The sequence below is a fragment of the Lissotriton vulgaris genome, chromosome 5 (genome assembly GCF_964263255.1).
Source record: "Lissotriton vulgaris chromosome 5, aLisVul1.2, whole genome shotgun sequence".
Taxonomy (NCBI): Eukaryota; Metazoa; Chordata; class Amphibia; order Caudata; family Salamandridae; genus Lissotriton; species Lissotriton vulgaris.
Window position 1 is genome coordinate 721,588,870 of NC_141693.1, and position 16,701 is coordinate 721,605,570.

Consider the following 16,701-nt stretch of genomic DNA (forward strand, 5'->3'; position numbering starts at 1 on the left):
CGTAATTTGACTGTCGGTTTCTCAACGGTCCGGGCGGACGGTTGTTTTCTGCTTCCATGGCGGTCGGGGTGGTTTTCCGCCCGCCATCCTAATGGGCCCCCAATTCGAGTCTCAGCATCAGCTCAACATCTTCTGATTCTGGGCACATTTATGTTAGAGTTATTTGCTATAGCGCACGTATCACCAGGGGGCATCTCGGCGCTGTTGCAGATCCATGACCGGAGGAGCAGACCAGGTAAGTTTAATAGAGATAAGCTTTTAGTTGTTTCCTGAATTTGCTATATGTGGGTGTCTCTTGAAGTGCTGTGGGTAGGTTGTTCCAATACCGTGGGGCACAGTATGAGTAAGCCGTACCCCCGGTGGGGGTGTGACGGATTCGGGGTACGGACAGAAGCGATTGGGTACTCGATCGAAGACTCCGGCTGGGGACGTAGGTGGTAAGTTTTTTTTAAGATAGCGTGGACCCTTGCCTCTCAGGGCATCATACGCGAAGCAAAAGATTTTAAAATGGGAGAGCTTCTTCAGTGGGAGCCAGTGCAGTTCCCTCAGCAGGGGCGCAGAAGGAGTGCCTTCAGGGTGATTAAGTATAAGTCTATCTGCGGAGTTCTGGACCACCTGCAGCTTCGTCAGCAAGGTAGCACCTACTTCAGCCAGTAGTGCATTGCCATAGTCCAGTCTGCTGATCACCATAGCCTGGACCAGGGTTCTACGGGCGTTTGTGGGGAGGAAAAGAAATATTCTGCCCAGGAGACGCATATTGTAATAGCAGGCGCTTGAAATGGCAGCAAAATGGCCCTTCATTGTTAGGGCTTGATCAAGTTTTATTCCTAGGTTTTTTACCTTTTGTTTAGGCACGGGGATGGTACCCAATTGATGGGGCCACCAGTCGTCTGCCCAGATGGCCGGGGCTTTACCAAGTAGCATATTCTCTGTTTTTTCTGGATTAAGCTGTCGACAATTCTCAGTCATCCAGTTGGATATTGCTATCATTCTGGCCGAGAAGTGCTTTTTCTCTGATTCTAGGTCTAGGCCCATAGTAAGCAAAAGCTGGGAGTCGTCAGCATATGAGATGATCTCAAAGCCAAATTGCTCTGCAATCTTTGCCAACGGGGCCATATATACATATTGAACAGTGTCGGGCTTAGGCACGATCCTTGAGTAACACCCTTATCCAACTGCATTTTGTCTGAGGACTATGGACCTAGCATGATTGTCTGTTGTCTATTTGACAGAAAGTCCTACAGCCATTTTAGTGCTGTTCCCTGTATGCCGCTGGCCTTCAATCTATTCATGAGCCGTAGATGAGGGATGGTGTCGAAGGCCGTGGACAGATCCAATAATATCAGTACTACCAGACTTCCTGCATCCATCCCCTGTCTAAGTGAGTCAGTCATGGCCAAAAGTGCAGTCTCTGTGCTAAAACTTGTGTGGAACTCCGATTGAGAGGGTTTCAGGATATTGTTTGTTTCAAGATAAGACCCCAGCTGCCTGTTTATTAGGCCTTCCAATTGCTTACCCAGAACAGGTAGCAGGAGATTGGAGGATAGTTGCTGAGTACTTGCCGGTTGCTTACGGTGGAAGGCATCACTAAAGGATGCACAACAGAGTTTATGCCAAGGTCTGCGCGCTTCCTGTCGTCGCCCTTTGTTCCCAGTGGGGTCAGAAGGATGAGGGGGTTGGATAGGTAACGTAATTATAAAATGATCTGTCCACGTAAGAGGGAGTGGGGGTTTACAGACCAACTAGCCTATATTAGAGAAGGGTGAGTAGTCAAAACATCAAACTTTTAATATTGACCTACAAGAGTATAGAATTTTTAATATCGATGATAGAAAATATCGATGTTTTTTATACCGATGTAAAAAAATTCAATATTGGTATGCGTAGTAAAATATCGAAGTACAATATATTGAATGTTATAATATCGTTGTGTGAAAATATCGATAACGTGTAGTATTTGGTCATTTTATGTATATTTTTTAATATTTTGAATATAAGTGTTTTAGTGTTTTAACATGTGTATATAAGTGTTTTAACATGTTATTTGGAATGTATTGAAATATGTATTTTATATTGAGAATAATTTAATATTTTTTTTTAATTTCATATATATATTTTTAGGAGCGGGATGTTGGGTTTATAGGAGATAAGGGTGGAGAGTGTTTTAAAAAAATACATATTTTAAATTTAATATTATGAAAAAAATAAACAATTATTAGAATTTACTATAAAAAAATTAATAATGTTTAAAATTAAATTTGATAATTAATTTTAGGAGCAGGATGTTGGGTTTATAGAGGATAAGTGTGGGGAGTGTTTGAAAAATTAATATTTTAAATTTAATAATATTTTTTTTAATTAATTTATTTTAAAAAATCTAATATTATTTAAAATTACATTTGATAATTAATTTTAGGAGTGGGATGTTGGGTTTATAGGGGATAAGGGTGGGGAGTGTTTTAAAATGTTTTTGTTTACTGTCCAGCACCTAACCCAATTTAATGTAGACTGGAGTGGGAATAGTAAATTATGTATGTTTAGTGTCCAGCACCTACCCCAATTTAATGTAGACTGGAGTGGGAATAGTACATTATTTATGTTAAGTGTCCAGCACCAAACCCAATTTAATGTAGACTGAAGTAGGAATAGTACATTATTTATGTTTAGTGTCCAGCACCTACCCTAATTTAATGTAGACTGGAGTGGGAATAGTAAATTATTAATGTTTACTGTCCAGCACCTATTTGAATTTAATCTAGACTGGAGTGGGAATAGTAATTCATTTATGTTTAGTGTCCAGCACCTACCCCAATTTAATGTAGACTGGAAGAGTGTGGAGTGTGGAGTGTGGAGTGGTGTGGCTCACTGGTTAGAGGCGGCAGACCCGGGAGCAGAGGACGGCCCGGTACCAGGGTTCAATTCTCGACGCGGCAGGGTCGTGGACCAGGGTCAGCGGACTCGATAATTCTCACCTCGGTGCCTACTCTAACCAGGGATCACACTCGGCAACTCTGGGCATTAGCTTGCCTCATCTCCACAACGGCCCCCCACATACGACGGGGACGCCTGGTTTCACCTTGGAGATACCCAGTAGGGAGCATCTCACAGGGAAAGCCAGGACGGGTTCCCCAGCGGTCTATTGCGCAGAGATACTCCTTCGGGAGTCGATTCTAGCACGTTAGAAACCCGCAATTAATTAATTAATGGGAATAGTAAATTATTTATGTTTAGTATCCAGCACCTACCCCAATATAGGGGCCGATTCCGATGTCAGACGGACTCAGGTCAGTCTGACATCGGTCAGGAGCTGTAACCGACCGACCTGCTGTCGTCGGTTACGGCTCTGCTAGTACGATGCGACCGAACAGGGTTCGGTTGCACTCATATTCTTCACAATGCAAGCATGCATTCCGAGTGAAATGCATGCCTGCATTGAGAAAAGCAGGGGTGCAGTTCATCCCTGCACCCTGTGGCCCGCATCCCAAGGTGCCTGCCACCGGGTGCAGGGATCCACAGAGAGGCACCATAGGTGCTCCCAGGCCAACAATCGGCAGCCTCGCACCCATGGGGGCCCTACTGGGGGCCCCCAAAGACAGTTTCCGACTGCCTTTTCGGTCCAGAAAAACCGGCATGAAAAGGCAGTGAAAAACTGCCATCGTACTCCCTCGGTCGCAAAGAGGCGGCTGGGGAGTACTGATGGATTTCCGGGCGACGGACGGGCTCTCCGAGCCTGTCGTCCGCAATCCGGAAATCCGAGTCGGATTCCTTTCCGACCGAGCCCATCAAAATGGCTCGGTTGGAAAGAAATCCGGGCGACACATTCCGGTTCGGTTGGACCGAAATGGGAATCGGCCCCTTAATGTAGACTGGAGTGGGAATAGTAAATTATTTATGTTTAGTGTCCAGCACCTACCCTAATTTAATGTAGACTGGAGTGGGAATTGTAAATTATTTATGTTTAGTGTCCAGAACCTACCCCAATATAATGTAGACTGGAGTGGGAATAGTTAATTATTTATGTTTAGTGTCCAGCACCTACCCCAATTTAATGTAGACTGGAGTGGGAATAGTAAATTATTTATGTTTAGTGTTCAGCACCTACCCCAATTTAATGTAGACTGGAGTGGGAATAGTAAATATTTATGTTTACTGTCCAGCACCTGACAGCTGAAATTGAGGAGACGGGAAGTTTTTTGGCTCATGAAACTCAGGGCCGTGGAACAGGGTATGAATACTGATAACGAATTTCAATACTACCTGGGGCAAGACTAGTTATATACTGTGACCACACTATCTTTCATGTATAGAATATATATATACTGTCTTTTTGTCAACTTCTGTATTTATGAGTATATGTCGTTTGTGAAATACCCAGTAATGGATCAATAACTTGGAGGTTTATCAAGTATTGGAATATTAACAATTTATATTGTGTACATTGCCTTTTTTAACAAGGATTTATTATTGACATTGAGTACAAATTATATATGTTAGAACCAGGATTGTATATTGGGAAAGAAATCATGTATTGTAACTATTGGCTTTAACCAGCTGTATTGAGGATGTGCATAGTTAAATGGTTAAAATTTTCTTATCTCTCTCTGCCTGATACCTTTAGCTCACTCTCCCTTTCCTGTGTAATTCTTTGTCCTTCACCAACTATATTTACGTCATTATTTTACTAATCTCTTTATACCTGATTTAACATGCAAACTTTCTATTTTGCTCTTATAGCTTTGTTGATAACAACCGGGTTACTAATTTAGTTCATTTAGACAATACTGATGTCTATGTGAGAAGGGTTTCTTATTAAAGGATGGTTGTGTAATTAGTTGGCAACTCCCACACTAACGTTTCTTGGCTGTATTGACGTTTTTTCCTGCGGGGAAGGGTGCCTGCTTTATGAATTATTTAGTGACATTAGGACGATTACGACAGTCCATTATTGCGTGAAACTGCTCCGTTTTTTCATTTGTAGTTCTATTACGATTTTGGGTATGTGGTAACGTACTACGGAATGGGAGTTTAATGAGGTATCGCAATACTACGCGTATTTACTTTAAAGTACATAGATTGTAATTCTTGGTTTGTTTTTGTGAATATAAATGGTTTAATATTATTGTCTTATGTAAGAATGAACTTGTTATGCCATATCAGATTAATAGACATTACTCAGTAGAACAAAGTAACTGTATGGTTGACTAGCTTAAGATGGCGCTTAAGGATGAAGAGTATTTAAGACCGTTCTAAGATGGCTCCCAAGTAGCACGCCGAGTTACTTGCGGGAGAGCTGCTGTTTAGTTTCGGTGAATTTAACAACATCGGGAGTAAAGTTCCTGGGATTGGGGGTTAACTTTATGAACAGATTATTCTTACTTTAATGTTTTACTTACAGAATCCTTATACTTGGATGTTATTGTGGATACTAACGCTATTTATGAAGTTTGGAGTTCTAGAGACATGGACTATATTGAGGTGAGAGGGAGCGCTAAGTGGGGCTAACATGTTAGCACACGCGTGGTGTCAGCGTGTAGTGTTTCTGACTACTGTATCATTTATTAGTTATATGAGTGAGATTTGTGATACTTGTATCTGGAAGTTTGTTCAGACATAGAACGTTAACTGGTTAATAGCTTGATTGGAGTTGGCTAGCAGACATGACAACATTGCAATTTACGCTTTTAATGGATGGGATGTTAGCATTATGTTGTGGTGGATTATACCTATTCACATTTGTTTTATATTTGAACCTTGGTATAAGGATTGGATCAATATATTTAGAGAAATTACTGTTTTCATTATAGGAATTGGAAGACTGACTTTGATTATCCAAACTTTATTGATGGTTATTAATGAAGAATTTTTGACTGATACATAAGTGGAATACAAGGTTGGTAGACCATGTTGCACTCCAACTGTTAAATCGTATAATTTAGGAGCACTTACATTTGGTGAAGAGTTTTTCTTGGAACTTGGTTCTATCCTTATAAATTTTCCATCTAACACGGATTGTGGCTATGGGTGTGGAACTCTATCAATTCTATTAATGTTTTCAGTATTTTTAAATAACATCCTAGCTACATACTTATATATTGTTATTTGGGTTGCAGCCCTGAAGAAGTCGATTGCTATATTTAGCATGACGAAACACGTGTTGGCTGTTATTTGGAGCTGTGTTATGCGTTGGATTTTTGAACATTGAACTTGTAACTAAACCTACTAACCTAAAAACTTGGAAGATTATTTATCCGATTTTTACAACTGAAACAATGCGGAAGACGGATTAGAGTGGACACTTGTCTAAGACTTTTAGTGTGCTCAGAGGGGCTCTTTCTTTTGCTATTTTCACTAAGTGGATTTATGTGTCTGTGGTAACCGGCCACGCATTATCCTCCTGGAGCACCACAGTGTACTGTTACTTTCAAATTTCACTCTCCCAGGATTAGCTGAGCGCCCTTATTCCTCACTGGTTACCATTTCATAACTTGCTGTCCAGCACCTACCTCAATGTATTATGCTTTTTGATATAGTAACATTTATTACTAGAAAAATTATATAAAATAATTTTGCATTAAAAAATGGGTAATATGAGTGAATACATTGAAAATATTTGTTAATTATAATGTTTGTAAAAAATAATCGTTTTTTATATATGTAAAATATATCTAATATACATAATGTACAAATAATTAGAAACCCACACAATTTTTATTGTAGTTGTTATATTTTTTGTTTGTTTATTAATTTGAGTATGTTGAAACAGTAAAATATTTCATTACATTGTAATTTAATAGAAATATGTTAGAGCAGATATTTCAGAAAATATGTTATGTCCATTTACAATATTTTTACCATCTTTTTAAAGTACATTTTAGTTATTAACAAAACAGTAGAATTTGTACTGCAAATTATATTTAATACAGTAATAGGTATTGTATGCATTTATACAAAGAAAGTGCAAACTGATTACATAACATGTACATGTTTAACATTTTAAAAATGTTGGTATATACATATTAAATTGTTAAATTAATATTAATATTAAAAATATTAATATACATTTTTTAAACACTGTTTTAAAGTTAAAACAAGTTTTTAACAGAAAAATATTTATATAATGCATGAAAAACATTTGTAACAATGTTTATACGTTGTTTTTTTCTGTAATTATAATAATAAATATTATTTTTATTATAATATTTATTTTTATAATTTTACAACATAGGTACATTTTTTTTATTAAATCCAAACAAATTCTACTATTTTATTTAAATAGTTTTACATATTTTATATGTAAAGTAACATGTTACTGCATTAAATTACTTACATTTTCTATGGTTAAACTTTTTATTGGGTTTTGGGTCTTCTATCTTGTAACCGTGTTAGGGCGTTTTGTGTCATTTTGGTTGAAGAGAAGCTCGCGGTTGGGAGACACTTCACGTCGCTAAAGTAAGGTTTGTTTTCTTTGTTTTAATTAACTTTTAAATCAATTTTGAACCTAGTTAGATACTGTTTAGTGTTGTTAGATGTTTATTAGTTGTATTTGGAAAAGTAATATGTTAGAATTACGTTTGGTTTTTTTACGTATTGTTACCGTTGTGTAGGCCTGTTTAGAGAGTTAGGATTACGGTGTTTAATGTCTATTTTTATGTGTTTTTTTATGTGGGTGGGAATGTATGTGCTTTTGTTTTTGTGCTTTTGTGCAATATGCCCAATGAGGGGGGCAGTGGTGATAAGCAACATGACACATATGGGTGGGGGTGGCAGTAGTGGTGGGCAAAATGCCCCTATGAGAGGGCAGTGGTGATAGGCAACATGACACATATGGGTGGGGTGGCAGTAGTGGTGGGCAACATGCCCCTATGGGGGAAGGCAGTGGTGATAGGCAACATGACACATATGGGTGGGGGTGGCAGTAGTGGTGGGCAACATGCCCCTATGAGTGGGGGTGGCAGTAGTGGTGGGCAACATGCCCCTATGAGGGGGGCAGTGGTGATAGGCAACATGACACATATGGGTGGGGGTGGCAGTAGTGGTGGGCAACATGCCCCTATGAGTGGGGGTGGCAGGTGTGGTGGGCAGCATGCCCCTATGAGGGGTGGGGGCAGTGGTGATAGGCAACATGACACATATGGGTTGGAATGGTAGTAGTGGTGGGAAACATGCCCCTATGAGGGGGCAGTGGTGATAGGCAACATGACACATATGGTGGGGGTGGCAGTAGTGGTGCGCAACATGCCCCTATGAGGGGGCAGTGGTGATAGGCAACATGACACATATGGGTGGGGGTGGCAGTAGTGGTAGGCAACATGCCCCTATGAGGGGGGCAGTAGTGGTGGGCAACATGCCCCTATGAGTGGGGGTGGCAGTAGTGGTGGGCAACATGCCCCTATGAGGGGAGCACTGGTGATAGGCAACATGACACATATGGGTGGGGGTGGCAGTAGTGGTGGGCAACATGCCCCTATGAAGGGGCAGTGGTGATAGGCAACATTACACATATGGGTGGAGGTGGCAGTAGTGGTGGGCAACATGCCCCTATGAGTGGGGGTGGCAGTAGAGGTGGGCAACATGCCCCTATGAGTGGGGGTGGCAGTAGTGGTGGGCAACATGCCCCTATGAGTGGGGGTGGTAGTAGTGATAGCCATGCAACCCCTATAGTGCAACCCCTATAGTGGCCTGTTGCTAGTGGACAGGATATGGACCCCCTGGGTGTGTGTGACATTTGGCTGGTACGTGTCGTTTTTTTGTGTGGTAGGTGTCCGACTTACCGTCTGCCCCGTCCGCGTCTGTTCCTGATCCGGTCATAGATGTACAGGACTGGTATGGCCTGCGCGATGGGATCCATGATGTGTTCGTCTCATGCACGCTGTCTGTTGCTCCGTCTCGTACTCGCTGCTAGCTGGTCCGTCTCGTAGCCGTGGATTGTGTTCTGGCGCGAATCGTACCTGAAATGCAGCTTTCCCGGATGCTGTGACGTGCTGTACGTGGGGACCCGTCCGGCGCGTAGGAAGTATGCATCGTACTTGACCGGCCGTATATTGCAGTGATTATGGTGCCGTGCGACGCGAATTGTGTGTTTATGGATCAGGCTCTTACGAAAAATGTTGATGGAGTTGTAACGTACGTGTCGGTAGGGAATGTGGCACTTTTCCGCATCGTACTTCCTCGCCCGGACGGTCCCGCTCCTGGTACGATTCGGCCGTAAGGTAAGGCTACGGGCAGCTCTCGGGGAGCTGTCCGACCAAGATCGGAATCAACCCCTCAATGTGCTTCTGTATACATTCCACCAGGGTATTAAGAATTTAGGGTTTCTTCTGTGGTCAGATCTGTGTAGTCTGCCGACCCATGTGTCCTCAAAATAGTCTAATAGTGGATTTAGTTTAGCTTCATTTTGTTTGTAGAAGGTACTGTCTATTAAGATGTTGTAATGTTCTGCTACTTCTATGTCTGGGACATAAGCTAGTGCCTATGTCTGGGACATAAGCTAGTGCTGTTAATTGTTTTATTTGATATGCATAGGAAGAATTAGTTGCATATTTTATGCTTAATGCAAATTTTTGCATGTGTTTCCATAGGCATTGATTAAAATGATAGTAATAGCCTTGGATGCAGGTATGGGGGGGTGTTTTTAAAATAGCATTAATCATTGCCTGTTCAAAATCTAGGATGATTTTTTTGTGGGGAAAAGTCATTAGTTTTTTGTTTTATTGTATTTAATAGTTCGATGTATGTGGAGTTATTTTTGTTTGGTAGTAATGCATAAATGAATGGCATATTGCAATTTTGATGTAGCCCAGTTGGAAAAAGGGCTTGGGACATATAGTAAAAGTCCCATCCATCATCCATTATTGACTTTCTTGTAGTTTTATCAGATTAGTTGCAGTTCCAAATATTATTAATCTTTTTTTATTGCTTAAGTTAACAAAAATGACAAATGGTTCTTTGTTTAATGTGATACTTTGTTCAGGAGTTATAATAACTTCGCTATATGTTCTAGTAATTGGGGTGGAAGTAGTAGTAGTTTTTTTGGTATGTGATATAGTTCTCTGTAGTGAAGCTACAGATGGCATTTGTCTGGTAGCTGTTTTAGAAATTTTGGGAAGCTGCTCTTATAAAATAACACTGTTGGGTTTTTGAGAACTTGTGCTAGCTTCCTTTATTGTTTCTAATGCAGATCTGACTTCTATTTCTGTGACGTTTGGTGGGTGGTTATGTTCTCTAGTATACAGTACTGTTGCTTCCCTTGTTGTTGCACGGCCGTAGAATTTTTTGAGTAGTATTTACAGCATTTCCAGTTAACTTTTAATCCAAATTGCTTTTCCTGTGTGTAAGTGTATACCATATAGCATAGTAAAACATTTCCTTTCTGGCTTGTTATAAATTCTGCTCCTTCAGTCATTTTGATGTAGGTTAACCTATAAAAAATATATATATTATTGTTATTAAATCTGTTGTTCTATGTATTTTAATTTAAACAAAGAGACATTTTTGTACTATATACTTACAAAGTTAGTCTTTATGTATTTGAGTTCGATGCGTTTACTCCTTAGATGTGGTATGTTCTTTCTGTGTGTTTTTGTTCTGAAAAATAAAAGTACATTTGTTTGTATTATTTGTTTATATATTTTCTTATAGGGGGTGGTTAGGGGTTTTGGGATTAGTTTTGAGTTTGGGTTGTTGTTTAATCTATTTTCTAAAAATGGGTTGGTAAATATTTACTTTGGTAGTTGTATCTTTTTTTGGGCTTTTCTATTGTTTGTTGTTTTCCTGTAGAGTTTCCTGTAGTGGTAACAGAACATAGAAAGAAGATATTCATACATTTTTAGATTATATATAATATTTCTTATTATTTTTACTGTTCGTATTATTGAGTTTAGTTTAGTTTACTTACTTTTCTAGAGTTAATTATTGGGTATATGTTGATCTTCGTCTATGTGTAGTTAAATTCCTGTAGAGTTTCGTCTTCTTTAGTTTACTTTTTTTTGGGTGTGGAATAGGTATGAAGTATAACTGTATATATAGTGTTTCGGATGTTGGAATTTATATGTTAGAGGTTAGTTTGAATTTGGAGTGTTTCTTTTGGTTAGTTTGTATTTTTTTTAATGTTTCAGTAGTTAGTTTCCAAATAAGGAAAACTCTAATTAGTAGTAAGTTATGTATAATTTATTATATTTATGTAAACATTTTTAGTTATATATTATATATTATAATTGGATTGTCATAGTAATATTTAATATTATTAATGTTTATTGTAGTAATGTTAATAATATTTTAGTGATTTTGTTGCTGTGTTAATTTATTTTTTAGTGTAGTAAAACTGTTGTTAAATATATTTTTGTTGTGTTTTTAGCAATTTATATTTATGTCATTTTATTTTTATATTTATTAACATTCAATATTGTCAATATTTTTAAATTACCGATATTAGTGTTGTCAAAATTTTTGTGTACGATATTTTTTATATAGTGAATGTTTTTTAATGGAGGTCGATATTTTAGGATTTCGATATGTATGTTAGCGAGATTTGTGATATTGATATTTATGTACTTCGATATTGTATGTTCGATATTTTGTTACTTGTTAAATAAGTATAGAACGTCGATATTAATGTTATCGATATTTTTGTATCAATATAATTGTAGCTCGATAATATGTGTTTTGATGTTTTGTCAGTGATTCGGTTACCCCCACCTTTAGCTGGTGTTTCACTGTTTTTCTACTTTAGTCTGGCTTGGGCCCTGCTATCCAGGACCCAATCCTAGCTGCTTCCTCTCTAAACTGATTGCATGTACTTTAGGTACACTCCAGTTTGGTTACTGAGGTACCCTTGTGAGTCCCTAGTGTATGGTATACTAGGCACTATGGGCATACGTACCCCAGAGTGCTTGGTTTTTTGTGAGAGGATGCCCATGCATGAGCTGGGCCTTTCTGCAGTTTTCGGAGCCTATTCTCTGAGGCTGTTCTATGATGCAGCCAGACCATATACTCTTAAGTGCATTTTAATCTTGCGGTAAATGCTAACTTTGTAATGGCTGCATGGAAACATGTCGTGTTTGGTGTCAAACACTTTGAAATCCTACTCTCCCCCGCCAGTTAGAATTCCACCCTTCTAGAGGGAGAGACATGTACACACTGGTCTAACCGGTAATAGTTTTAAAGAGACCTGGCATCACAAAATGGATGCTGCAGCCACAGACACGAGTCTGACCTCCTGCTGGTGGATGAAACTCCGGCAGGGGAGACCTGGACAATAGGTTTCCTGTCACAGGGAGGTGTAACTACCTCCCAGACAGGCTTTAGTATATTAAGCTGGGTGGATACACTCCAGGAGTGCTTTGAAAGTCTGCACTGGGGGTGTCCCTGTGCATAGCCCAGTTCAAACCGGTTGCAGGGGCTACCAGCCCATGCTCTGGTGCAAAACTGGACAGAGGAAATGGGTGTAACCAACCCTCTTTCCAGACCCTTCCATAGGTGGGTCCCCAGAGTATGTCCAATCCCTTTTCTTTGTATAAGTAAGGAACCCCTGGCAATAGGACTTTAGATTACACCTGGAAGAAACTCTGAAACTGAATCCTGGAACTTTGACGCTCTACTAAAGACTAGAGGACGGAAGAATCTCCCTTGGGGTCAAGGAGTGACTCCCCTGCTCAAGCAGGCACCAATGAAGCATTTGCCAGTCTGCATCTCTGAAGCTCCTGCCGGACTCTGAAGTATTTGCAGCTGAGGAAGATGATCTCCAGACTTCTCAGAGTCCGACCCGAGTACCCAGCAAAGCTGAGACCCCTAGCTCTCACGAGTGACGTGGAACTGGAACACCTGGACACCGTGCATATTTGCTAGTGCATTGACTTTCCAAGCTTTCCTGAAGTTGTGCTTTGACTTACTTGTAGCCCAAGCCCCGAGCATCATCTCTACCAAAGATTGTGGGCCTACACTCCGCGAGTGTTCCATGAGCCCGCTTGCTGCCTTTCCGCTTGAGGCTCCTTTGCAATCCCTAGTCCGTCGACTGGTGGGTCTCCTCGAAGGTAACTCTACTTTCCTTGGGATTCCCTGATTTCTCCAGACGTGCCCTTACTCTCCACCGCATGGTGAGTCCCCCAGACCTTGCTGGTCTGCCCCGAAGCATTTCTTTGATTCCTGCGTGGGTTGCTGTTGCCAAGGCTTGTTGGGTCAATCCGTAAACCGTCACCGCAGCACTCGACATCCTTCATTGGACAGCTTTAATCCAGAACCTGGTTGTCGTCGACGCCTCCTGATCCTCATGGCTGAAGAGTCAAGCTTCACCTTCTTCACCTGAAATCACCCGACATTGGTAGGCATTCGACTATCGTGCCCCTGGTCACTGGCAAGTGACCCAGACTCTGTCCCCTCTGCTTTCAGGTACTTCTCATCTTCGACCCAGACTAGGATCACACCGGACACTTTCCACTTGGACGCCAGCAGCACTTTTCAGCAGATCGCCATTGAAAACCACCACGAAACCTGACACTAAAAGACACCTATACACCCGGCTTCCCTGGGTGAGGTAACTCAAGTACTCCAGTGCTCCCGTGGGTGTTAGCTCTAAAACCCCGTAGTTCTAAAGGGGTTTGCTCCAAGTCCTCTTCTAAGTGTCCTTTATCTTTAAAATTCCAAACGCGACTTTCCCCATAGAAGTTAATGGTGATTTGCGGCTGTGTTCACACACTGCAGGCGTCCCCCATGGGTCCCCTGTGTCACCACCTTGGGTGGTTCCTGGTGGCCCCAGCGGTTCTGCAGGCTCTAGGCCTTGTCTCTATGCAAGTCGTGGTTCTTATACCACTTTCTTGATATATGGTTTGGTACGTCCATAGGGCTCAACGTATATTGTGCTAATTTACTGTGTGTTATTAAGTTTACTGAATATACTTTTGCCTCTAGCCTCATAAAGGGACTAGAGGGATGTGTTTAGAATAAATACATATATTTTATATATATACCTGGTGTGGTTCTCCTTTCATTTGCTCATTCACGAGATTATAGACTGGTTAAACAAGCTGCTTTACATTCCTCCAAGACTTAGCCTGAAGGCTGCTCTCCACAGCTACCACTAGGATAGCTTGCTATTAAGGTTGTCTTTAGCCTACCATCAATAAGGGTTGTTTGGCCTGGTGTAAGGTGCCCACTAGAATAGTGGACAGCATATGCCAGGCCATCTTCTCACAAACGGTATAATACATTTTTATTGTAAACACGCTCTACTGTTTATTCCGTGTATTTCTCAGAGAGAAAATGAGCATGCACAAGTGACTGGGTGAAAAGTAGTACATTGTTTCCACGATGCTGAGGAATTAGGGTTTGTTGTGTTCTGAGGTTGCCAAAAACTAATCTTTCTGATAAAAGGAGATTCTAGTGGCACTGTGAGCTAGCTAATGTAAAACACGGCTAACATACGCGGTGGGGGTGCACAGAATCAGTCTACCACCCAACCCACAGTGTATGTTATCCAAAAGTGCAGGTCCTGCATAAGGGTACTATAGGAACTACACTACAGTAGGCTGCAGGAATCTGCCTTCTTGCTTTAGTGCTTCCCCCTAAATACTGTATTTAAGGTGCATTTTAGGGGTCTCGAGGTCAGTAGCCAATGGCCTACTGACTTTAGGGTGACAACACCATTGGAGTGCTCACCCCACGTGGGTTGTAGGCACGATCCCAAACCCTGATTGGAGAGTGCCTGCCAAGATGGCAGGCACTGAAGAGTGGGCTTCAACTCGCCTCCCTAACCTGAAGTGTGGTGTTGGCAGAGGTGGGTACACCTTCTGGGCTGTTCTAATTTTTCCCAACTGTCTTCCCATTGAAAAGGAGGGGAGACAGGAAGGGGGCCTGCTCCTTATAGAAGGAGAGGCTGGAGGTTGCGTTCCAAAGGCAACAAGGCCTTTGAAGCTCCCCTGCCACAGATGGCTCTTCCTGACCTGGGGGAGGTGTGACCACCTCCGCCCAGGAAAGGCTTTGTTTCTGGGCCCAGGGAGCGAAGGCTCCCACTCGAGGGGGCCAGAAACATGTCTCATGGTGGCAGGCTGCTGTTTACCAGTCAAGTAACCCCCAAGAGGCTGGTCGTTTTTCAGGGGGCATCTCGAGGATGCCCTCTGAGGGCATGGCATTAGAAATCTCACAATGGCATTGGTGTGGATTTATTATGCTGAGAAGTGTGCTACCAAACTTCCCAGAATTCAGTAGTCATTATGGTGCTGTGGAGTTCGTAATGAAAAACTCCAAGACCATATACTCTTTTATGGTTTTAATACACTGACCATGTCTAAGAATGGACTTAAAAAAACAGGGGGGGAGGAGAGAGAGTTTTAGAAGCTAGATCCACCCTCCATTCATAAACTGTAAATCATCCCAAATTAATGGGAAAAGGATCTAGCAAATGTGTAGGGTTGGCTATCCTAATCACATTTGATGGGAAACGCCTACAGGAAAGAAGAATTTCTTTCTTGAGTCCCCTCACTCACCAGGGTTTTCCCACGGTGACATGCTTCATCATTGGGGCCATCTCAGCCGTCTACGAGCTGAGGCGTGCTGCGACTTGCGAAAATACGTAGGAGCACTTAATGGTAGACTATGTGTAGTGCAGAAGTGTGGTAGAGTGGGTTTAGTGAATAAAAACATCTTTCTAGTGGCGAGAATTTTTTTTTATTGTTGCTCTTAGATTGGTATATCTAAACCGGGGTAATACCAGGGATCCGAACTATAATGGACTAGTGATTCTGGATATATGTAAACTAGTTTCGAGCATCCCCCAAGCTCTTCCTCAGGACCACACAGGGACCAGCCTTGTGTTTGCCACTCCTAAATAAACCTTAATTTGGTGCTTTAAACAAGATAAATAAAGGTGATGAAGGCTGCAACTAATAAAGCATGCGTTAATTTCATACATAAGATCAAGCCTTGTCACGTAGTGTTTCTAGTAGAGCAAGATTGTGCCCCATGGTCCGTGGGGGGCAAAGGACTCCTGAACCTATGTTCGTAATGTGAGCGCTTCGCGGGTAAATACCTAGACACGTCTCCCCACCGGGCCGCATACCACACTTCCCAGAATTCAGTAGTCATTATTGTGCTGTGGAGTTCGTAATGAAAACTCCCAGACCATATACTCTTTTATGGCTTTACTACACTGACCATGTCTAGGAATGGACTTAGACACTGTAGGGATACAGTGATCATGTCTTACCTATACCAAAGGCAGTGGGTTGCAGGCACATCACACAGAGATGTGTGCCATTTCAACCTTTCTCTGCACCAGCTTGCAATAGCAGTGTGTTTGTGTTAAGGTAGAGGAACTCTAAGGGTGGCGCAATATGTGCTGCAGCCCATAGAGGTCTTCCCTGGTCACAGTGCCCTTAATACCTACCAACCATACAAGGAACTTACATGTGACCAGAGAGGTGCCAATTCGGGGGTACAATGGGGAAGTTTAAGGAAAGAACACAGGCCCTGGTAACCTGATTGGCAGGGACCCGGGCACATAAAGTCAAAGTGCATGAGAAATCTGGCAAAAAGTGTGGGGTTTACTACAACAGAAACTCACTTTCCTATGGTGGCCTATGTACTAGGCCTTCGTTCCAAGATGAGGTGTACATGCAGAAAGCATAAAAGAATCTGAAGGCCAGCCAGGAGCTCCAGAAGCTCTGGTATGTCCAGAAAACTGCACTGGTATAATTTCAACCAGGCAACAGG